General features: G+C 39.6%; 1 pseudogene; it reads right to left on the bottom strand.

The window, feature by feature from the left end:
- Positions 1–24949, bottom strand: part of LOC144315478 (mediator of RNA polymerase II transcription subunit 4 pseudogene) — a 46288-nt pseudogene that overhangs the window by 5876 nt on the left and 15463 nt on the right.

Genomic DNA, 24949 nt, shown 5'->3' with positions numbered 1-24949 from the left:
TGTCAGCCGGACGTGTGTCCTGGAGATTCTGGTTCTCCACCTCCCTGCTAGTGTGGAAGAACCACTAGTTACTGAGTCTCTGCTACTGCTGAAGGAAGTCTAGCCCTCAGGTATGCTGTAAAGGGAAAAATGTTGAGGACCGCTGGTTGAACAACTCTAGAATGAAACTGCTTTTGTGAAGAGTGCTGTGTTATGAAAGCCACTTTAGTAAACAACATCTTTATGATTTATGGAGCTTGAATGACCATGGAACCTAATGAAATAAAGGAAATATTTTTTTAGAGAAAAAGTGTGAGTGGAGAGTGAGGTAGAGGGAGAAGGAGACAGAGAATCTCAAGCAGTTTCCACATCCTGTGTGCGGCCCAATGAGGGGCTTGATCTCACCACTCTGAGATCATGACCTGAGCTGAAATCAAGAGTTGGACACTTAGTTGATTGAACCTCCCAGGCACCCCAGGAGATCTTAATATTGGTTGATTATTGATTCATCTTGGGTAAATAGCACTATAGTTGACCCTTGGACAATGTGAGATTTGGGGCACTGACTCCCCATACAGTTGAAAATATGTGTATGAGTTTTGATTCCCCAAAAACTTAACTACTAAGAGCTTACTGTGGACTGGAAGGCTTACTGAGAACCTAAACAGTCACGTACCACAAATTTTCTTAACATAATAGCTCATGACAGAGAGAAGCTCTGAGGATGGATTTTGTTAGGAAGCCAGATATCAAACCCCATTCACCCAATTTTTCCAGGTGGAAAGAGTTCCCGCAAGTACAGGTTATGTCAGAAGCTTTCTGGAGCATGTTGCAATTGTGGTCTGCTCATGGGGTTTACCAGTTTTGTCACTAATCAGTTCTTGTGAAGTCAGCTTCGCTCTCCCAGCGGGCAAGTTTCCATTGTTTGCATCTGTCAGCTCAATATTCTTTGAGAAGGTGGACTTCTCTTTCTGATCCCTGGAGGGAATCATGAATAACAAGAGCTTATTGGTTGCAAGAACTCCAAGGCTTATGTGGGAACCATATTTTATATGAGATCACTAACGGTGTTAACAGGGTTACAGCAAGTCAAAGAGAAGTTGCCTACTCTAACAGTGCATTTACAGACATTTCCACAAACATGGCTCTGCAGGATGAGGCTTCTGCAGAAACTTCCAGAACTTCTAGACCAGTGTCTCTTCTTTGCTTAATGTTACTGCCAGAGCAAATAATCTAAAGCATTTGTGGATTACTGCAGCCTCTGTGGACTATCCATCTCAAGGTCATTGTGCACATAAGAAAATGGGGAATGGAAAGAAGGTAGACCTCACAGTCCGGCAATGTGGCATTTGTGATAGAGTATTCTTGACAACCCAGATGGAAAGGGCTCTCATTGCTTATTGGGATTTGCAGTCAAGGCTGAGGACAGAGATGGTGGAGTGCACACAGGGTTATTACATATTGTTTTCCTAAAATAAGGGGTAAATCCAGATTTTCATGTGCAGTGATTTATTTTAACATTTTATTGAGGCATAATTGATGCACAATAAGCTGTAAATATCTGGTGTATGCAGTTTTATAAGTTTTGAAATACATATTCATGGATGAAACCATCACCATAATCATGATAATGAACATATCCATCACCTCCATGTCTACCCTTTATAATCACTCTCTCCCTCCATCCCGAGCTTCACATCTCCAGGAAAGCATTGATTTACTTTCTTTTATTATCGAATTGTCTGTCTTCTAAAATCATAAAATGTTCACTCTTTTTTTTTGTCTGTTTTCTTCACTACAACATGATTATCTTGAAATTCCCCCTGCAGTGCGTATGAATAGTTCATCCTCTCTATTGCTGAATAGTATTTTGTAAGATGAATGTACCACAGTTAATCTACTCTTGCTAATTGACATACAAGTTTTTAGCTTTTACAAATGAAGCTGCTATGACCATGAACATAGAAGTCTTAATATGAATACATGCTTTCATTTCTCTTGAGTTAATGCCTATGTCGGAGAGTACATGAATGTACTTTAAGAGCCTGCCAAATTGTGTTTTAAAATGTATTTTTCCAACAGCAGTGTGGACCAGTTATGGTTCTTAAACATCCTCACTTAAAATTTCCATGGAAAGTGTTTTCCATTGTTTCTATTCTAATAGATGTGTATTAGTGCCTCATTGTGGTTTTAACTAGTATTTCTCTAATGACCCATGACTTTGAGCAATTTTTCAAGTGCTTATTTGCAACCCACATAAGTTCTTTGGTGAAATGTAAAAATTCATCTTTTGTCCATTTAAAAAATTGGTTTCAGAGCTAGAATTTAGCGATTCATCAGTTGCATATAATACCTAGTGCTCATTACATCAAGTGCCCTCCTTAATGTCCATCCACAGTCACCCCATCCCCTCACTCACCTCCCCTCCAGACACCTCAGTTTGCTTCCTAGAGTTAAGAGACTCTTATGGTTTGCCTCCCTCTCAATTTTCATCTTGTTTTATTTTTCCTTCCCTTCCCATATGGTCATCTGTTTTGCTTCTTAAGTTCCACATATGAGTGAAATCATATGGTATTTGTTGTTCTCTGACTGACTTATTTCACTCAGCATAATACCCTCTAGCTCCAATCACATCATTGTAAATGGCAAGATTCCATTCTTTTTGATGGCTGAAGAATATCCCCATAAATAAATCTGTAATATGTGTAATATTCCCATATATATGTGTATATATATATATATATATATATATGATATATATCACTTCTTTATGCATTAATCTGTTGATGGACAATCTGGGCTCTTTCCATATTTTGTGGACATTGCTGCTTTTTTTGGTCTATTTTTAAATGCGTGTTGGCTAATATTTCTCATTTTTGTTAAGAGAACAGTGGTTTTGATTTGTATTTCCCTGATGTTGAGTGATGAATTTAAATAAAATTTTAAAAAGAGAGAAGAAAACAGGGGCACCTGGTTGTCTCACTGGTTTAACGTCTGCCTTTGGCTCTGGTCATGATCTCTCCACAAGGAGCCTGCTTCTCCCTCTGTGTGTGTCTCTCTGCCAATCCCTCTGTGTCTCTCATGAATAAATAAATAACATCTTAAAAAAAAAGAAAACAGTGACACAGCAAAAAAATTGGAAACTTCAGTCATTTATTGATGAGATAATGACTTCTTTTCTGAAGGGGTAATCCTTTTTGACTAGTAAAAAGATATTTCATCCAATTTTTGTGGTGTTCACAATGTAAAGCTACAGATGTGAGGTACTTTTAATTTTCATCTCAACTATTCATACAGTCTCCACCACTTTAAGTCAATTAAGCAATAAATCAATTAAGCAACAAATGAAACTCTGAAATTATGTAAAAATAAAAATAATAAATGCAGATTCCACAGCTAGGCATGTCATATATGCAAACATGATTATTCAAGGATGCTTATTCTAACATGTTTATAACAAAAATATAGAAACAACCATTCACTGATGGGGCATTGATGCCATAAACTGTGGAGGATCTACACATGAGGATGGGCCATGTGGAGAGAATAGGTAGATTCATGTGCGCTGCTGTGAAAACTTTCCAGGATGTGTGGGAAATGATGTGCACAGTATGTTCATGCTTGTGTTAAAAAATACTGCCACTAGAAATGGAAGGAGGAGTCACTTGAACCAAGTGACATATTTTATAATTATGCCTTCTTTCGTAGTTTACCGCAGACATGTGCTACTTTATGTAAAAGACTAAATATTTATGTCAAAGCTGAAAACCAACATGTAATTTAGGATCAGTGGTGAGGTTGAAACGTAGACACACACATAACTCCAAATCAACAAAGTCATTGTTTAGTGATTTCATAGACATATAATAGTATGACGTTTGTGTTTTCTAAAATAATTTGCACCACTGTGCTGTCAGTGTTACAGATCAGCTAGCTTGCATAGCTCTGTGAAAAGGCCACAGACCTAGGAAGTCGAAAGCCTTACACTGTGATGATGGCCTGGCTGGTGGAGATGCCACATACACATGGCCCTGGTGTCAGGGGTGGGCGCAGATGTCCAAGTGGAAAATAAGGCCGCTGGCAGGGGATAACACATGAAGCCATCTCTCAGAAATCATGTATTAAGCAGAGCTTCTCAGGTCGTTTGTGCAGGGTTTTGGCTTTTTGTTTTAGTGGTGTTTTGTTGTTGTTCTCTGGAGGGGAAAATGATCATGTCACTCCTGTGAAAGGGTCAGCCCCACTTCTCAAAGTCCCAGGAAACAATGGAGATTCCTGCCATGTGCTTCAGTGCTCCAGCCTCTGGTGTGTTAAAAGAAAATTTTCTACAGACGATTTATAGATCTACGAGGCTTTTATTCAGTGATTAATGAGTCAGGCCGCGCCCAGCCTAGCAGGGAGGAAGTTGCTCTAGAAGAGCTATACAAAGCGAGATTTTTATAGACCAAATGAAGCAAGAACAAGAAAGTTATCCTGGGCACTTGTAGATTGGTTAAAACAGGGCTACTTTTCTTATGTACAACAAAGGGAAGGCTTGGAGCTGGTCAGGTATGTGTGATGAGTAGGCAAGGGATGGTTGGTGGAGTTCAGCCTTCCTTTTCTGGAAGAGCAAGCACTGGAACTCAGTTACATTTTGGTTTACTGATGTGGGGCTTAGCATGAGTGACTCCATCTTGGACCTAATCTAATTTGTGAACCACAGGGTTCCTTGTCCCTGAGCCTCCCTCCTTGCATTCTCAAGCAATCCTCTCTTCCTCTACACTCCTACTTTCCCAGTATGTGTGTCAATGATCATGTGATCCTTTGTGATGCTTCATCACAATGTGTGTGTGTGTGTGTGCACGCGCATGCCAGTTGGCAGTTGTGCAGTTTCTGTTTTATGATAGCTTATGTAGTTTTATTTTATTTATTTTTATAGGCATTTCCTTTTTTTTAAGATTTTTTTAAATTTATTCATAGAGACAGAGAGAGAGAGAGAGAGAGAGAGAGGCAGAGACACAGGCAGAGGGAGAAGCAGGCTCCATGCAGAGAGCCTGAGGTGGGACTCGATCCAGGGTCTCCAGGAACATGCCTTGGGCTGCAGGCGGCGCTAAACCGCTGTGCCACCAGGGCTGCCCTGCTTATGTAGTTTTAGCTTATTCGTTTATTTGGTAGCTGATGATTTCACTTCAAAATAAAACTAGGGGTTTGCTTTCCAATGGAACAGTGACAAGATGTTTCATGCCTCAGATGACAGTGGCCAATTGTCTCCTTTGATCTTGTGGTGGGGTTCTGTGGTCTTGAATTTGAAACCAGCCCCATGTTCATTGAGGCACCAGGTCCCATAATCAGTGTCCACCTCTGGTTTCAAAATTCAGTCAGCCTGGTCACTCAAGTTCATGAGTTCTATTTTACCAAAGAAGAATGACCAGACTGTTCCCAACAAACACTTAAAGGTTTGCTGGAATCATTTATAAAGTCAAAGGGGAAACAAGATTCTATTTTCTAAGATTTTATTGCCCTGCAACATTTTAGGATTTCATCTAGTTTATGATAATTGCACACTTATTAGAAAAACACCAGTATGAACGACTTAGTCTCTGCTCCACTGGCAGATTCCTTTTTAGATTTGTTACATCCTTCCATGAGGGGAACTTAAAAAATGAGGAAGAATTGAAATATTTATATCCCCATCACAAACCTCATCTCTACAATCAGATTTTTTTATGTTTCATATTTAGAAACATTATATATTGTAACACATTTCCAAAATAAATTTTACCACCTAATGAGTTTGCACAATTTCTTGTTGCAGTTGTCTTAACTACAGATCTCAATTAGATTCAAGTTTCTTTCTATTAACGAGCCATGAGAACTTTCTCAGAGAAGACACTTATTAAGGATTAACTTTGTATGGTACAGAAGACCCACATTCAGAATTCTGTGGGCCAGTTGTTGAACGTGTTACTTTATGAATTGTAACACTGAGTCTGCCAGAGGGTGAGTGATGTGTCAGTCATGAGACCTGGGAATTCTATCTGATATTTTAAGCTCAAGTCCATGTCATTCTTCACTCCAACACTTGGGAAGTGCTTCAGCTGAGGAAAGTTAGAGGCAATTTTCCCACAGGATGGTTTAGTTTGACTAAAGACTTTATGCGGTGTCAGCATCTCCACTGAGGATCCATGTTGTAGTTAGTTATGTCACCGAACACAATTGTGTAATTGTTTGCTATGGAATGGGAATGGGTCATCGTATAAGGGCCTATTTCTGTCAGAGATGCAACGGTGAGTCAGTTTCTGCAAAAACTGGAAAAATAACTGAGAAGAAAAGAGAAATCATGGAACATAGGAGGGTAATGATGTCTAATAATTAAAACGAAAAGTAAGATATTGTTACAGCAACAAAAGAGAAATCAGGGGATGAAGAAAGCCTAGTGCTCAACATCTCTGATCATCAGGGAAATGCAAATCAAAACCACAATGAGATATCACCACACACATGATAGAGTGGCCATCATCAAAAAGTAAAAACTGGCAAATGTTGGTGATGTAGAGAGAAGGCAGACCTTTGGCACTTGGTGGGAATGCAAACTGGTGCAGCCACTATGGAAAACAGTATGGCAAGTCCTCAGAAAATTAAAAGTGAATTATCATAAAGCAATTCTGCTTCTGAGCATGTATCTGAAGGCATATATACAAAACAGGATCTCAAAGAGATGTTGGCACTCCCATGTTCATTTCAATATTATCCACAGTAGCCAGGAGATGGAGACAAACTAGGTGTCTGTCAATAGATGACTGAAGGATGACAAAATATGAGAGAGACTTAATTCTGGGAAACGAACATGGGGTGGTGGAAAGGGAGGTGGGCGGGGGGTTGGGGTGACTGGGTGATGGGCATTGAAGGGGGCACTTGGAGGGATGAGCACTGAGTGTTATGCTAAATGTTGGCAAATTGAACTTCAATAAAAAAAATTTAAAAAAAGATGACTGGATAAAGATGTGGTGCATATATAAGCTGAAATATTATTCTGCCCTGAGAAAGAAAGAGTTTCTGCCATTTACAACACAGATGGGTCTTGAGGGCATTATGCTAAATGAAATAAATCAGACAGTGAAAGAGATACCGCATTGTATCACTTATATGTGAAATTTAAAAAAAAGTGAGGTTGATGAAAACACGAGTAGAAAAGTGGTTGCCAGGGCTGGGGGTGGAGGATGGAGGCAGGGAGGTTAGTAAAGGGTATAGATGTTCAGTTATGACATGAGTCTGATGACCTAAGGTAAACCACGGTGACAACAGTTGATAACACTCTATTATATAACTGAAATTCGCTAAGGGAGTAGGACTTAAGTGCTTTCACCAAAACAACATCAACAAAAGCATGAGCCTGTGAGATGGTGGATGTGTTAAAGAGAGTAAAGCAATCCTGGTGCTGAAGGTGTAGAATTCCAGAGTGAAGAATGGAGGTAAGTACGGACAGTTGTGGGCATGGGGGGAGGTCAGAAACGGTCTCTGCAACATTGTCACTCGAGTATTTGCCAGTGAGCTGCGGGAGATTAAGCTGGCACAGAGAGCTCACGTCATGGGGGAGATGGTGGGCAGTGTTCACTCCACATCTATAGAATTATATGCTTTACCTTAACTTGGTGTGTTATTAGTGCTTATGCTTTACCTAAAGAATGAGGTTGGAGGAGCATAAAGGACGTGGTTTAATAGAGGAATGCAGAAGGATCTGGGCATGGATTTGGGGGATTTTGTACATTATGGGCAGTGAATACTAAGTTCCTTCTATCACTGTGTACATGCATACACGGTTTATATATTGTGCATATATTAGACTTAACCACACACATAAATAGTCAATGTATATTATATACATACAGATTCAGAAGAGCCAAGATATATATGTCCATGGACAATGAAGAATTTGAGTAGTGAAGTGTTTCTAGCATCAAAATGTGTTTCTCACACCAATATTTTCTCTCTGGCTAACATGGTTAAGAAATGTATATATTTCAGTGTTCCAGAGGAAAACACAGGAGTAGTATATTCAAGGCTTTCTGGAAGTTATATAGATAAAATGTAATTCCTTCAAAGTCCAGGTCAGGCTGTGGGGCAAGGGAAGGAAGAGGCAAAGTAGAGGAGGGAGTGAAATGATAATGGCACAGGTAAGTGGGGTCACGGCAGATGCCTAACAAAAGAGCACAGGAGTCCAAGGGAATTAATGAATATAAACAAAAGAGCAAAGACAGATTTGAGGATGTGGGAAGTAGAAGCAAAATGGCTTCATAAAGGCCCTGAGGGCAGTGAACAGTCAAAGAAAGTATAGAAGAAAAGAATGGGTGAAACTTTAGAACAATCCAGGAAGAATGACATATATAAACAGAGAACAAAGTTTAGGTGGGGAAGGCTCACGCTACACAAGCCCTTTACCTGGGAGAATGATAAATAACAGCAGAGCAGAGAGAGTGATGGGGTCAAATAATGTTAATAACGTGAAGCCCATGAAATGTAAGGACAGAGACTATGTGACTTTGAAAACAATAAAGGCTCTATATTGTTCTCCTGTCCAAATCCGACCCAAAGCCTACGAGAGTGATGCGGAATGCCAGAATGTGTAGGATTGAATGAATTTCATTGAAGTTTTGCTGGGAGTAATTTATGTGTGGCTGCCACCAACTGGATGCATGGTTTCTCAGCCATGATTTTTATATTGCTTTTTGGAGCAGCATTATTTAGAATCACTCCTTGACCTTTCATCATCTTCAAGTTTATGTATTCACTATGCTCTATGTAATTTTGATAAATTACTTTGTAATTGTTTTGTTGTTTCAGGTTGCATCTCCCTGAAAATATTTTAAGTTCTTTGAGGTGAGGGGCTTTGTCCTCTATTTTTTTTTGTATTTATAACCTGCATTTCTCATTTATGTATGTATATATGTATGTATGTATGTATGTATATATGTATGTATTTATGTATTTATTTGCATTTCCCTTTTCTGAACTTGTTTCCTTCTTCCTCTTCTCCTCAAAGCACACACATACACACACACACTCATAAAAACACGTGTGCACACACACAGCCCCTTGTGTATGGAAAATGATCTCTGAAGATTTTGTTATTGACCGAAGGCTTTGGAAAAATTAATTGACAGCTTATCTTTGCATTATATGGTCTTAACATTTCATTTTTAAAAGTTATGGATAAATGGGGCTTTTGAATGATCAGCTGAAAAAATTTCAACATTTTACAATTGACAGAAGAGTTACACTGCTTTTGGAAGGAGTGCTGTGCTGAAAGTTGGCACACATGGGCTTAATTTTGACTATGTCTTCACTGTACGACACCAGCAATTTATATAATCTCTCCCGAACTGAGTTTTCTCACCTATAAAATGTGATGTTCAGCTAGATGATCTCTGAAATTCTTCCAGTTTTTTATTCAGTGATACAAGTAGCTTGTTTCTGAAAGAAGTAAGGGAGAATGGAAACATGGTAGATGAAAAGAAGACAATTGAATGTGAATGGTGAAGTCGAGGTGGGAATAAAAACTGGAAAATGGAGCACAGTGATGACTTTTTCCTTCTCTACCTTCGGCCAATTATCAAGGGCTTAATGAATTTATCTTTCGTCCTCCTCATTTCCATTCCTTGGTTCTTATTCCAGGGAACTCATAATCAAATCCCCAAACCAATCACTCTTCTTAAAAGTTGCTGTATCATTTCCTTGTCCTGTTCAACTCATAGCTAGTTCACCATATCATGGTCCACTCCTGCACTTTCTGTCTCCTATCTCCTCCTCCTCTGTGCAATTGCCCAGCCCCTCCCCAAATAACCCTCTGCACCCAAACCAATCCCACCTCCATGCTGAGAAAACTACAGATTTCTTCTTTCAGTATTTCCTTCAACTTCAACTTCTTCCTTCATCGTTTTCTCAGTTGAACCCAGGTAGCCATGTCATGCGGGTAGTCTGTGCTCATTTTCCTTACTTACACCTCCTCAGGTTCAGAAGGAGACAGTGATATTTTCCTTCAGTTCAACTTCTACTTCCAGACTATTACTTCTCCACCTTGTATTAAATAAACACATAAAATAAATCAAACCGAACCGCCACTCAAACACATGCATGCACACCACACACGCACAAACACAGTTCAGCTTTCCCAATGCATATGCCCTATTGTTTTTACCCTTGCTCATTACAGACTTTCAGGAATCTACACCTCACCATTCACTGGAGGTTTTGGAGGCTGCCTCACCTACTTCTCCCCACCCAAGTCCTCCTTTTATCCTGCCTTTCATGACTATAGTGTGTTGGTTTTCCTTCTTCTCCTGCTAATTATTCCAGGTCTCTGACAGCAATCAATCTCTTTGAGTTCCTGTAAATACTGCGAGTCCACACTTGGATCCTAGGCTCTTCTCTTCTTACTACACACATCATCCTTGTCAATCTCTTCCATACCAGTGTCTTCGAAGGCTTTTCCTGAACTTCTTTCTCCCACCTGTTTCTGGTTAAAACTGATTGTCTTGACCTGTTTGGCTACTGGTCATCCAATTTCTCACCTGCCTGATGCAGAGATCATGGGTTGGAGAACTCACTGCATGGAAGACTCAGCAGTCACACTTCCTGCAGTGACAGCCTCTAACTCAAACTCCAGCCTCAGATTTCACTATCTCCAATGTATTCACCTTGAAAACATGGTGCTGGTTCTATACAAATCTGCTTATATGGCTGTATGCTTAAAAAGTAATTTCCTCTAACTCTTACTGAGTTTCCATCCTCATGCTGTGCATTCCAGCTACTTCTTTCTCGTGTATAGAAGCCTATATCTGAAATGTGTGTGTGTTTGTGTGTGTGTGTGTGTGTGTATGGAACACTTGCACTGTTCTCTTCATTTGGTTCAGTTCTACTCATGTTCTTAGTGGAGACATCACGTTCCTCAGGAGGTTATTCTAGAACCTGCAAATAGAGTCCCAGAGCACCTGTACTGAGCCCTAAGATAGTGCTTTCCACCTTATAAGTTTTCTTTCTTTGTCTGTATCTGATACCAAACTGCAAGTTCCTTGAGGTCAGAAAGTGTATCTTAGTTTACTGTTTTATGTGTGGTCCCCAGTACAGTGCCTGGACACAATGGATGCTTGTTGACTATTTATTGAATGAATTAATACTTTCCTGCCACTATGTTGTGATTACTCAGTTTCCTACAAACCTTTATTTTTAAGTAGGTTTCATTAAATATCTTCTTTGAGAAATAGAAGACACTGGGGGAGTAGTTGAAATTTATCATTATGTGGAAAAATGATTATGGCTCTGCAAAGTGGTGATGAAGAGCAGTGGGAATGCACATGCTGAGTACACTGGGAATCACAGCAGCTCTCTAAATAGTGTACACAAGGTCAAAGTAATAGAATCTTCTTCTGATAAGTTTGGTGATGTGATTACAAGACTGCTGTGCAAAAATAATAAACAAACAGCCCAGAGACATAAATTTATACGAACAGGGTTTTGGGTGTTTATTGACACCCTAGAAGATTTTCTTGCCTTAAAAGGAGATCAATGTTGAAGAAGGATGGTGGTAGTGTGAGAAAGACCTTCTTTTGAACAGGCAGATCTGGGTTCTGATCTTTTTTTTTTTTAAGATTTTATTTATTTATTCATGAGAGACACACACAGAGAGAGAGGCAGAGACATAGGCAGAGGGACAAGCAGTCTCTCCTCAGGGAGCCCTGAACTTCAGGATCGTACCCTCAGCCAAAAACAGAGCTTAACTGCTGAGTCGTTCAGGCATCCTTCTGGGTTCCAATCTTGATGGTGCTTTCTGGACATGGAAATAGAAATGATTTTGGATTTTGTCTTAGTCTAAGTTTGCACATCTATAAAACAATCGATTGCTCTTGAACGGGATTGGTGCCCTTATGCAGAGATCCCAAAGACCCCCCCCCTTGCCTTTCCACTGAATGAGGCACAGAGAGAAGACAGCTAGCTGTGAATCAGAGAGCAGGTATCAGACTCCAGACCTGCCAGCACCTTGTTCTTGGGCTTCTAGCCTCCAGAACCGTGAGAAACAAGTGTCTGTTGTTCATAAGCCCTCAGTCGATGGTATTTTTGTTACAGCAGCCCAAATGGGCTGACATGTAATGATGATAAAAACTAGCCCCTTTAAGGCTCAGTAACAAAGATGAAACAATGTGTGCATGACACCCACATGTTAAAGATAGTCCACAGTAGTTACTGTTATTCTCATTACTATTCTATCACTAAGTTCTTTTCTTGTTTTAAATATTTACTCATTTATTATTTTGGAGAAAGAGAGAGAGAGTGTGTGTACAGAAAGGGAAGGACAGGGGGAGAGGGAGAGAGAATCTCAAGCAGACTCCCTACTGAGTACAGAGCCAGACTCTGCTCAATCTCATGACCCTGACATCATGATCTGACCCCAAATCAAGAGTCAGGTGCCTAACCGACTGAACCACCCTTACTAAGTGTTTCTTAAAAGACTGCTTACTAAGCCCCTTACTAAGTGTTTCTTAAAAGACTGCTTCCCACCAGGAATTGGGAGCAGACAGTGGGATATAGGGAATGAGACAGGTGTAAGAACGCAATGCATATGCTTAGTTCTTTATTAGGCTACTTCTTCCTGAAAGGAGATGAAGAAAATAAATCTATTATCAAGACAGAAATAGTCAATAGATAATACTGCTGGGAGAAAAAAAGGTATTTTTGGGAACACTTTTTGTAAACTCTTTTTAAAAAAATATCTCCACTAGGGGGAAAATTTTTTTCCAGTGAAGGCCTGTGAAAATTAAAGAGATAATATCTGCATGTCTATTTGTGCTGCTTGGAAGAAACTGCTTAAAAATTGGTGTTTTTTGTTTTTTAAAATTAAACAAAGCAAAGCAAAACTCATAAATACAGCACAGACTGGTGGTTTCCAGAGGGAATGGGACTAAGGGGTGGGTGAAATGGGTGAGGGAGATCAAGTGGGATAAATCTCCAGTTACAAAATAAATAAGCCTTGGGAATGTAATGTACAGCATGATGACTATAGTAATAATATTGTACTCCATATTTGTAAGTTGCTAAGACAATAGATTTTGAAAGTTCTTATAAGGAAGTTGAACTGTCTATGATATAACTAAACTTATTGTGGTGATCACTTTGCAATGTATAGAAACATTGAATTATCTTGTACACCTGAAACGACTATAATGTTATATGACAATTATACTTGAATTAAAAAAATAAGTATTTTTTAAAGATCTCCATTTTAAGGCAAGAAAAACTTCTAAAACATTGTATTGTGATTGTATTGTTTCCTTTTTCTTATTCCTTGTTAATTTTTAAAATACAGTTTAAAAAGTTGGCAAGAATTTAGCACATAATGTGATAAGCCACTGGGTGTTTTACACAACTGATAAATTATTGGACACTACATCTGAAACTAATGAGGTACTGTATGTCGGCTAATTGGATTTAAATAAAAGATTAAAAACTAAAAATAATTTGGTTTCTTTCTATTTTTTTTAAAGATTTTATTTATTTATTTGAGACAGAGACTGAGATAGTAAGAGACAGCATGAGCCGGGAGGAGAGGGAGAAGTCTCTCTGCTGAGCCAGGAGCCCGATGCAGGGTTTAATCCCAGGACCCCAAGATCATGACCTGAGCTGAAGGCAGATGCTTAACCAACTGAGTCACCTGAACCAAGAGTTTAATTTCTTGATTATATTGTTAATGGAATATTTCCTGGGAAGTAGGTTAGTTCACACCTATTAGCTTAACAAATGCTGGGTTCAGTAAGAGAGCAAGTGTTATAGGTCAGATGAAGTTACTGGAAAGGTAAGGTGTGGTTCTTGCTCAGAAAAAGGAAATTCACGTTAAATTTGGAGAAAGAATGTGAAACATCAAGTTTAATCATTATCAATTTACCCTAGGGGAAAGCTGTGAATCCTTATTTCTCATACTTTTGAGTCATTTGGAAACTTTTTATGTTATTAGTGAAGTTTTAAGAAAGTGTGGATGCAATCAAGGCTTTAAATCACAACCTCATAGTACCTGAAATAAATGATTATGATCCTATTTTGAAAAGTATATGAATGGATGTTCAAGAAAAATAATAACAGGGTTCCAAAACAAAAAAAAAACAATAAATGATTCTGGATCAAATACATTTTGTAGACATTGAGTCAAATGACGTCTACTGGGTGTCTCATAAAATACTACTCAGAGATATTCATATGAGAAGGGGGATGGTTGCAGTTTCCCAATGTTTCTGTAGCTTTAGCTGTTTAGACAGAGCATATGTTTTGTAGTACTCAACCGTTTGGTGGAATGTAGGCTGGGAAATGGTGGTATAGCACAGAGTTTGGTATTAGGTCAGTGGTTTGGGCTGCTAAAACAGACTATTGTAGACTGGATGCTTATAAACAACTGAAACTTATTTCTCAAAATTCTGGAGGCTGGAACGCCAAGATCAGGGTGCCAGTATGGTTAGGTTCTAGGGAGAGATCTCTTTCTGGCTGCAGACTGCCTACTTCTTGTATCTTCATGAGGCAAACAGCAGAGCCAGGAAGAAAATTCTTAGGTGACTCTTGTAAGTGCACTAATCCTCTCATGAGGTGCCCACCCTCATGACCTCATTTAACCCTAATTACTTCCCAAAGGCTCCACCTGGTGCTGCCATCACACTAGGGGGTAGGGTTTCAACATATGAACTTTGAGAAAACACAAAAATTCAGTGTATAACAGTTGATGCCTCTGGATCTGCACCAATAAAGATGGTTGCATAAATCCTATCAATAATGATGAAAAAACTAAGGCATATCCTAGAACCTCAAGGTTTGGATATTTGTTTGTCAATTGATTTCAGGGCTTAAAGAAAATACCATGAGAAAGAAAACTGATTATATCACAATGAATTCTAAATGAATTCAAATTTGTTTCCTTCTTACCCTCCTTTACCTCTTCAGTGGTACCAATTATGTTTGCATCTCACCTAGAATACTGCAGCATTCTCTAATTTTTCTGGCTTTGTTCCCTGTATGGCAGCCTTTCTTCTCAAAAAGCAAAGAACGTTTGCTTAAAATTTTCATTGGCTACCATCTAGAATCTTCTGTACAGCTTTGAAGCTTTGGCCAGCTTGGCCTCTCGCTGATTCTGTGGTCTCATCCCACATTACCCTCTGTCTTATGTTCTGTGTTAAGCTGCAGTGACCTTCACAAGACCTTGAAAACCCCATCCTATCCCTCACCACAGGCTCTCTGCATGTTGAGCCCTTTCTCTTCTCATCTGTATCCAGCGTCACTTGGGCAGTTTCTTCTCATCCTACAGATTATACCTCGAAAGTAGTTTCTTTGAGGAGGTCTTTGTTGGTCATCTCGATTAAGTCACATACTTTTATTGTGCCCATTGGTGGCACCCTTTTGATTTTAGCACTTATACCTGTGGTGATTATACATATATTTTTGTGATTGTTTAATAGTTCTCTGCTTCTCTGCTAGACAATAGGCTACGTAAGAGCATATACCTTTTCATTTTGGTCCATCATTGTACGTCTTGTGCTTAGCATGGTGCTCGTCACTTAGGAGTATTTAATACAGAGTTTGTTTACTGAATTAACTAAGCAATTGGTTTTTTGAAAGGCTGTCTAATGAGTTGCCATAAACTCTTTCCAAAGGGAATCTATTCTGAACCACATCCAGGTTACACAAACATGGCCAGTAGTAGCCCACAATGTAAAATCCTAGTCCATTTACGTGAATACCATGTGTAAAATATATAATGTATACAAAACATGTTAGATGTTTATGAGTAGAACTGTGGGGGCATGCAGATGCACGGGAATGTGACCATTTGGAAGCCTATGGCAGGAATCGGACTTGTGCTGGCCAGGCCCTGGTGTGCTTGGTTCTGTGTAAGTCAACCTGGAGTGATCTTCCCACCTGAAGGAGAGTCCAGGAGCAGATCATTCCACTGAATTTCTGAGCTGTCTCACTGATTCGATTGACTAATAAGTCTTTTCATTTAAAACCACAAGCCTGTGTGGCACTAGCTCATCCTTTCCTTGGAACACACCTCCCCGGGGACAGATTCTCTTCAATTACGTACTTTGGCATTGCTGCTGCCCTTTTATGACTTTTATCTCTCCCTCTTCCTGCCACTTTATTACTCTGTCTTTCCCCATTATAAAGCAAGTCGTTTCCTACATTTTATGAGTCTCAAGCATGGATTGAGACTCATAATTAATTTGAGCACAAGCCTAGCTCAACACTAAGGGGATGATACCCTTGAAGAAGAGAAGGAGCCACTTTTCTTTCAGATGGACGTAGAGAATGAAAGGATGACTGAGGAGGATTTGTCAAGCTGTTTTGCCACTGTAAGCACTGCCCTTATGTTCTCCAGGAGCAGCATTGAGAGGAGAGCACAGGAGCCGGCTCCTTCCTGTCTTCCTTCCTCCAGACGTCACATCATCCTGTGCTTCCTGTGGACCAGAAAATCACCATCATTTATGCCTGTTCTCCACCAGAGCCTCTCATTTTTTCTCAAGTCCCTACCAAGTGAGAACAAATATTTATTTCCTATTTTCTTTTTGACTCAGAAGAAAATTTAAAAATCTGCTTTTCTTTCTTTCTCTCCTTTTCCTTTTGAGTCTGTAGAAAAGCTGTACTGCAGTTTCATTGACTGTCATCCCTTCATTCAAAGATCCAGGTCCTCATGCCTCTGCATTTAAGCCTTATCTGAGCAAAGGTACACCCTGAACTGGAGGAAGAGTTTTAAATAATCCACTGTTTTAACTTGAAGTATCTTATATAAATGAATTATGTAAATATGTGCTGGGCACATCCAGTAGGTGCCCAATAACATTTACTGAGTCAATGGATGTATTTTGAAGATAAGACATACATTTTAAAGCTACAGCTATTTCAGTACTAAATTAAAAAATCTATTGAGTTTAGTTAATTCAACTAAAGTAATTTTCTGGTTTGACTATATATCTTGTAAGTATACCTCTATAATTCAAATTCTGTAACTCTATTAGTTAGCTTTCACTAAATAATGAACCACTGCCAAACTTAAGGGCTAGAAACAATAAACATGTATTATTTCCCATGGTGCTGTGGGTAGGCTGGGGGCTCTTCTGTTCTTCATGGGTGTGACCCAAACTGGATGATCTGGAAGGCCTTGCTCATGTCTCGTCGCTGGTAGGCTGGCTGGTCTAGGGTGCATGGGATGTGTGGGATGTTTAGCTAGCTGGCTCATTTCTGCTCCATGAAAGTTCTTTCCTACTTTGTCAGGTGATTCCAGGGTCCTTCACATGATGACAGAAAGATCCCTGGCAGCATGAGACGGCAAGATCCAATGCATAAGCACTTTTCAAATCTCTCCTTTTGTCATGTTTACTACTGCTGCACCCAAAACAAGTAACACGGGCAAGCCCAGGCGCCACGTGGGAGTGGATTATGCAAGTGCATGGACACAGGGAAGTAATTATGGCAAACATTTTGCAAACAACCCACTACAGTGACATATGGTGAACTAGTAAAATTTTAAAAAATGACTCATAGTGATGTAACACATCTATTTTATGGTTACATGATTTACTTTGCAGCAATGTTCTTTTTTTCTTCTTTATTTTCTGGGGATTTTTCTTTCATTCAATGACAGAATGATAGCACAATTACTACATTTTACAATTACTACATTAAAACATCTTTGTGGAATGATGCTAATGCCAAGGTATTGAAACTGTAACAGAGAGCAGAAATGAACTACAGTGTCCTTGTGTAAACCTGGAACCCAAGTCTTTTGGTGTCAACAAACTATTTACTCTTTTTTTTTTTTTCAAACTATTTACTCTTAAAAGTAGATCTTGGCATTAAAAGATGTGTTACTGTGTTGGGGGTACTGACAGAAATGGCAGCATTCCTGCATTCAATAGGAGAGGCAGACAAATGCTCAGAATACCACTGTGGTTAACTCCTGGTAACTAAGAGTTCTAGAAGGTACCATCAAAGCAGATGAAGAGCACATAATCCAGATGGAGGAGGAGGGGAGAAGTCAGGAAAGACTTCAGGACAAATCTCAAAAGAGAAGAGTTAGGTAAAAATAATAGTAGGAGTTCTCCAGTTTGAGGGGAGAAGAAGTTCCAAGGAAGGAGGAGTGAGATCAGTTTGGTGGGCATGGCTGCTACACACTGTGCTGGAATGGCCCATAGGGCCCCTGGAGAGCAGAGGCAGAAAGGTGTGGCCAGAAAGGTGTGGGACATCCAGTTTTGCCTCATCCAATCATTTATCCCACGAATAACTACTGAATGCCTAATGCTCAAAGCAAAGGACGCTAAGTGACTGAGACACAGTAGTAAATAGAGCTCACATAAGAGTGTGGATGATTCCAGAAGCTCAGATTCTAACTGGTGGAGAAGGTGGAATCAGAGCCATAGCCCATCAACAACCACATTTCCACATCGCGACCTGTGCCAGAATGGAGGTTTTCATTCACCCTTGAAGGCACGTTGGAGCGAGCAATGGGAGCATGTTAAGAAGAGAAAACATTGATCATATTTTAGTTTGACAAGAATAACAGGCATTACAGAGGCCAAAGGAAGGGAGATTTCAAGGGAAAGTAGGTGTAGTAACATATGAGTACATATGCATGATGAGGGAAAATATCTGCTGTATTTACAGATAAGCAGTTGTATCATCAATGACAATCTGCTTAATTGTAAATATAGTTTACAGATATTTTAGCCCTTAATACCCATTATATTCTAGATCAGATTAAGTAGGAGAAAATGGCAGACACCAGGTTTTGGTATTGTGAGTAAAGCCAACAGACACAGTTCAATGGGAGCTCAGAATATGGCCAGTTAAACTCATCAGAAGAATTGAGACTTCATAGAGCATGGAAAATTGAACTGAAATTAGAGACTAGAAGCATATAAAGGAGTTTGGCATTTGACAATGTAATAGGAAATACAGAATATGCAAATTTGATGTTTTATCAGTCAGGATATTTTCAGTGGCAAGTGATAGAATCCAAAAGTTCAAATTAACTTATAAAATAAAAGATGTTGGCTTGATATCAGAATTGGCCACATCTCTAGCTTCAGACACATCATCGTGAATCTGTGTCTCCATGCCTTGGCTCCATTTCCATCGAAGATACCCTCATTCCAGCAAGTTCTCTTAGCACTATGAGACAGTTCTTAGTAGCTCTTGGCTTACATAGTTACAACACCATGGGATCTAAGTCAGAGATGTTTTTTTCTCTGAGCATCCATCTCAACCTCTAGATAGTGACTTTGAATTACCTTTCTCTGACCATGGGCCCAGACCTAGGACACTACAATGACTACTGACCTTTAGATTAGGTAATGTCGACTCTGACTGTATAAAGCTAAGACCTAACAGTATAGGCAAGAATGGACCAAGATGGGTGTTGGCAATGGTCCGCCAGAGTGGGGAGGGATAATTCATCACTAATGTCATTTAGAATTCCAGGGACATGGTGAAATTAAAAGCAGACTCTTTAAATTTTTAAATTTTTAAATTCTCTATGGACAATGTTCTTGTTATCCCTCTCAACTGGTATATAACCAGTGTAAGGAGATCTCTTTTTTCAAAAAAATTTTTTTTTAAAGATTTTATTTATATATTCATGAGAGACACACAGAGAGTGGCAGAGACAGAGGGAGAAGCAGGCTCCTCACAGGGAGCCTGGTGCAGAACTCGATTCCTGGACCTGGGATCATGCCCTGAGCCAAAGGCAAATGCTCAACCACTGAGCTACCCAGGTGTCCCTCAAAAAAAAAAAAAAAAAAAAAAGGTAATTTGACCATTTTGTTCTTTCAAGAACAGATTGTTCTTTCAATCTTGATTTTATGGCACTTAAGTAAAAGACAATCATTACAGAAGATAAAGTTCTAAGGAAGGGTATAAAATTAAGTCCTCAACAGCCTTGTAGGGTTAGAATGACTCTAGAGAAACAGAATCATCCAGTAGAAGGAAATCCATTAAGTGCGAATGAGAATCACCTGCTTTGAAGGACTATTCTCTTCTCATATTTAGCAGGATGTATCTTGTTATCACTCATCATTAAGGCAATTGATAATCTCTGCCAGTCTTTAGAAATTTTATATCTGTGATCAGGCTTTGGGAATATATTTCTTTGATCATATTTCCTAAGACGTTAGGCCATATGTCATTGGTTTTCAGTAGCTTTGGGGAGGAAAAAGCATTCATCTGCTGTGCAAGTCTAGGCTCTTTAAGGTAGTACTTACAGAGAGGGAGAAATCAGGCTTTGTAAGGACAGGGAAATAGTGGATGAGTCCTGCATGAGTCCCAACCCCTGTGCATGTTCTAATCCTGATACTAACCAGGGATGATCCTGGGGAACTCACTTTACTACTTTATGATATGAGTTGCTCACCTGTAAAATAAAAACCTGGGTTTGATCATTGCCGATCTATTGTAAACACTAATACTGTATGGAATCTAGAAACTTTATATTAAGGTTGCAAAAGTGTTTGGATACTTCTTTTATCTATGTATTTTTACTTTTTTCTAAAGAATCCTGAAGTCCTCTTAGGACATAAAGTTAATCTTTAGGATCTACGGATTCCAAATGAAGTCCAACATTAGCCCAGCCAGACAATGGAGAAATTGCAGAAAAGAAAAATATACTGAGTCAGTCATCATTAAAACGATTGCTTTAGGGTGTCTGGGTGGCTCAGTCAACGAAATGTCTGCCTTCGGTTCAGGTCATGGTCTCAGGGTCCTTGGATTGAGCCCTGCAACAGGGTCCCTGCTCAGTGGGGAGTCTCCTTCTTCTCCCTCTCTCTTTACCCCTCCCCTCCACTCATGCTCTCTCTCTCTGGAGTGCTCTGTCTCCCTCTCTCTCTCAAATAGATAAACAAAATCTTAAAAAAAATAAATGAAACAATTGCTTCATCGCTGACATGTTGCTAGAGCTGACCCAATGAAGTGTATCTGAACATTGTATTTAAGAGCTCTGTGCTGGTAAGAAGCTCTCTCCCAGAGCATGTGTAGTCTGAGTAATTGTGTCCATCTTTGTGTGTGTATGCATGTTTGTGCACTTGTATGTGGTATGTGTATATTATGTGTATTATGTGTGATGTGGTGTGTATGTGTCATGATATGTGTATGATATGTGCACTTGTATGTGGCGTAGGTGTGTTGTGTATAGCATATGTGCTGTGTGTGTTGTGTGTATGTGGTATGTGTGTAGTATGTGTGGTGTGGTATGTGTGTCGTCTGATGTGTGTGGTATAGTGTATGTAGTATGTATGGTGTTTGTGAGTATGTGGTGTGTGTATAGTATGTGTGTGGTGTAGTGTGTGATGTAGTGTGTGGTGTGTGTGTCGTATTGTGAGTGTGTGCAGTGGAGTGTGTGTGTGTATGAATATGTGTGGTGTATGTGGTGTGTGTAGTGTGTGTGTGGTGTACTCTGTGTGTTGTATGTGTGATGTATGTGGTGTGTGTAGTGTGTGTGTGTTGTATGTGGGGTGTAGTGTGTATGGTGTAGTGTCTGGTATAGTGTGTGTGTTATGTGTGTGGTATGGTGTGTGTGTGTCCACCTTCCCCTTCTTTCCTGCTCCTACGCAGAAGAGGCCTGAGTCCTGTCCCACTACTCACTCTTCCCAGGTTGGAGCACCAGGCGGAGGTGGGACAGCTCACCTCTAGAGCGCACATCATGTTTGTGCTCTAAGCAATGTGTGGAGCTGTGGTGGGGGGATACTGGTGGTTGTCCCCTTGGCCAGGGATGGAACAAAGTCACCTGCCCTCTGCATTCCTACTGATGGCAGCATGCTGACCTCAGACTGTCCCACTGGTCTGTTTTTCAAGTGATCCTGAGGTGCAGGCAAGGAGGAGGGTATTAGGTTTGGACCACCTCAGGCCCCAAGATGTGGAGACTCGTGAGTGTGTGCTAAGGAAAACAGGGATGCTCCAGTGCCATTTTGCACCTGTTTGAGCAAGAACTTGGTTGTGACACATCTTGCACTTGTTTCTAGGACTTCTGGGCTGATTTCCTGCCCCCAGACTCCCACTACCGGCCACCTCAGCCTCCAGCCTGCAGCCAGCAGCTCCTTCTCCCTCTCCCTCACTTATCCATGCCACTCTTTTGGCTTCATTGTCTGTAAGAATTAACATCAAATACTCTGTCAAATTGTCAACTTATGTCACACATTTGTTTTGATGTCAGCCTTGATAGGCATTTCCTTACTTGTATTTTCTGCTGCTTTAGTTAGAGATGGAGTTCATTTGCAGATAATAAAAATCCTAATGGGATCCCTGGGTGGCGCAGCGGTTTGGCGCCTGCCTTTGGCCCAGGGTGGGATCCGGGAGACCCGGGATCGAATCCCACGTCGGGCTCCCGGTGCATGGAGCCTGCTTCTCCCTCTGCCTCTCTCTCTCTCTCTCTCTCTCTCTGACTATCATAAAAAAAAATAAAAATAAAAAAAAAAGTTTTAAAAATCCTAAAATAGGTAAAATAGATGAATCTGAATTAAACAGTTTCTTTATCACACATCAAGAAGCCTGGAAGTGGTCATCCAAGTTGGAATTGTGGCGCTGTAGTACCTGCCACCAAGAACCCAGCCCCTTCTGTCTTTTCCTTGGCAACCTGCAAAATGTGGTTGCTCTACTTCCAAAACCCCCGCTGAAGAATTTCTACATAGATCTGGCAGGCTGTGGTGTGTGGCAAAAGTCCGGAAAATGTCCTTTTATTAAGGAGCATGGTGTGGGTAGATACAATAGCATCTAATAGTCTCTGGAAAACCTGCACTTAGATCCTTTGTTCACACAACAGGACAGATGCCTTATGCATGGCATAAGTCCACTCTGGGGTATTTTGAATTTTAACAGGGACCAAGCATATACAATAAAGGAATTAAAGCACATTCTGAATGTGAGATATTAACCAATCAATAGAGTTGGCCATCTGGGGGGCTATGGGACCTCTCAAGGCCCTTGCCATCACATCATCTATGGAAAAGTTGACAATTCATTTAATTATTAGCATTAGTCCTTGACATGCTCAGCAGCTATGACCTAAGACAATATAATTTTAACATGATAATAAAGCCACAAAATACTGTATTGATGTAATGATGTCATCACCAGAATGCAGGATCATGAAAGTATCATAAAGGCCACTTGGATGGTTTCTATTGTTCTTCTATTGTTGTCTAATTTTATTGCCAGGTTCCCTTTTCCTAAGACAAGAGATGAGCAGAAAGGAAAGCCAAAGCAGGAAGTCATGAAATCATTAATTTCCTTTTGCTTCTTTTTGTCTTCAACTGTAAGAAGGAGTTACATGAATTTTTCCCCTGAGTCTGACCCTCCTATTTAAGACAATTCACAGGACATGTTAAACAGTTTGGGAAAACATGTATAATTGGTGATCTAGGAAAAGTATAAGAGTACCAGATATGACTTCTCCTCCTGCTATGCCGCTATGCCATGTTCCCATACCGTTGGGGAACTCACGTAGATGTTTGAATACATAGAATTGATATTTTTAACTTAGCCAGCTTTGTGTGAAGGAACTTTGCTACCAGGGAATTAGACAATGAGGTTAGCGATATAATAATCCATGTAATTTCATAAAATGTGATTGGAAAATATACAGTGCAATAATTTCCAATCAATGCACTGAATTTAATAATTGCACTTTAAGATCTTCACCAGTAATTCTCAGAATATTAACATTTCCAACTACCGAGTCCAGGATCACACAAAGGATTTAACACTTTGAAAGTTGACGAGCCTATTTTATTAGCTAGTTCAGATCTACTTTCTTTCTTGAGACCAGAACCAGAAGATTTTCTCACTTATTCATGGGGCAAAACAGAAAAATAAAAGTTAGGAAGAACCAGGTATAAAACAACCAATCTATGGAGATAATTGAGTACCAGTAAAACACAAGGGAAAAAAATCAGAGGAAGGGACACAGTCTTGCCATTATTTGCACTTTTGGTGCTCTTGTTGGGGTGGTGTGGATTTATTCTAAAGTAAAGCATTCAGGTGACATAACGTCAGTTACCATTAAATTCCTTTAGTTAGTTTTAGTGAAAAACTATATATATTCAAATAAATACCTGAGATGGGAGGGCTTTTTTTTTTTTTTTTTTTTTTTGCCTGCAGTTTGAAGTGTGTATTATAAACAATCCCTGTCTAACTCTTGATATTTTCCCTGAAGATAAATATTTATTCTGTGATTCATTTCTCGTGTAATAAAAAGCAAATTTAAGATTATTTATATCTGTGAATTAGTTAGTGTTTTTCTTGCCAAGTGCTAAACTTGGGCAATTTTCTATTGATTAAGTTTACCCCCACAATTCATCTATATTATTGAAAAGGCTTAAAGAACATTTATTATTTCATTTTTCAATGGGGAAAAGGAAAATAAAAAAATAGGTCAAGTGACAGAAATTGAAGAGTACATGGATGAAGCCAAAACAAAATCTCAGGCCCCAAAGTTCTCAATTCCTTGCCAAAAAACCCCTAAATTTTACTTCCATCTGCCCTATGTACAGGTTTTATTGGACTGGTACATTTCATTTTGTGATGTAATTGTTACATTGAAATAAACCAACTCAGGAGTGTCTTACCATCTTTCAATTATGAATCACTGTACTTCAATCTTTGCTTGTCCATCAGCCTATTTGCAGGACTCCAGTGACATCATTTTCCTCCACTTCAAAGTCCTCACTGACCTCTTCAGCTTGATGAGAAATCTCATGACTCCACCCACACTGTCTCCGACCAAGCCCATCTCATCAGAACCCAGCTATGACAGGTGCTGCTTGCTTCAGGGGGAGTCCTAAGACCACGGGTATAATGCCTCTTCACCTTTGGGTGGCAATTGAACCCACAAAAATATCTTTATCCTTTTGTAGGTTCTGTTACATCATGAATGTTAACCAGAGAGCAAATGCTCAGAAGAGAAGCTTTCTGTAGTGGGAAACCT

Source organism: Canis aureus, chromosome 1, assembly GCF_053574225.1.
Source record: "Canis aureus isolate CA01 chromosome 1, VMU_Caureus_v.1.0, whole genome shotgun sequence".
NCBI lineage: Eukaryota > Metazoa > Chordata > Mammalia > Carnivora > Canidae > Canis > Canis aureus.
This window is presented reverse-complemented; position numbering and strand designations above follow the sequence as displayed.